General features: G+C 45.6%; 1 protein-coding gene across 2 annotated transcripts in view; it reads left to right on the top strand.

The window, feature by feature from the left end:
- Window positions 1-891, top strand: part of FRMD4B (FERM domain containing 4B) — a 129,858-nt gene that overhangs the window by 82,130 nt on the left and 46,837 nt on the right. The gene's annotated exons all lie outside the window — the stretch shown is intronic.

An 891-nucleotide genomic window follows, 5' to 3' on the forward strand; every position in this document is an offset into this window, starting at 1 on the left:
TAAATAAATAAATAAATAAATAAAATTAGCTGATGTTTCATGAGGTACATTTTAGTTCACTTGTTGCAATTTGAGGGATAACTTCCTTGGATTTCATTAGAAACATATTTGCAAGTCATCTTTTTTTAATTTTAATTTTAATTTAATTAATTAATTTATTTTTGGCTGCGTTGGGTCTTCATTGCTGCGCACGGGCTTTCTCTAGTTGCAGCGAGCGGGGGCTACTCCTTGTTGTGGTGCGTGGGCTTCTCATTGCGGTGGCTTCTCTTGTTGCAGAGCACGGGCTCTAGGCGTGTGGGGTCAGTAGTTGTGGCTCGCATGCTCTAGGGCACAGGCTCAGTAGTTGTGGTGCACAGGCTTAGTTGCTCCGTGGCATGTGGGATCTTCCAGGACCAGGGATCAAACCCGTGTCCCCTGCATTGGCAGACGGATTCTTAACCACTGCACCACCAGGGAAGTCCCTCAAGTCATCTTCTATCCAAGTGATTTCCGCAGATGGCCGACTTGGTCCATTTTATTTCAGAGAGTGGTAAGGAAGTAACAGACAAGTAATAGAAAGGTCTACACTCAGACCTTTTTATTGCAATGATAGCTATTATGAAAAATGGTGATTCTATGTGAATGGTTTTAGGATAACCAGTGTTCCAACATTGTGAATATTATATAACCACTAAAAATAATTATGAGGGTGCTACAGGAGTGTGGAGAAAGTGTATAATGAAATTTGAAGAATGCTGCATAGAAATGGAATATAGGGCTTCCCTGGTGGCGCAGTGGTTGAGAATCCGCCTGCCGATGCAGGGGACACGGGTTCCTGCCCCAGTCCGGGAAGATCCCACATGCCGCGGAGCGGCTGGGCCCGTGAGCCATGGCCGCTGAGCCTGCGCGTCC

This window comes from Physeter macrocephalus, chromosome 18 (assembly GCF_002837175.3).
Source record: "Physeter macrocephalus isolate SW-GA chromosome 18, ASM283717v5, whole genome shotgun sequence".
Lineage (NCBI taxonomy): Eukaryota > Metazoa > Chordata > Mammalia > Artiodactyla > Physeteridae > Physeter > Physeter macrocephalus.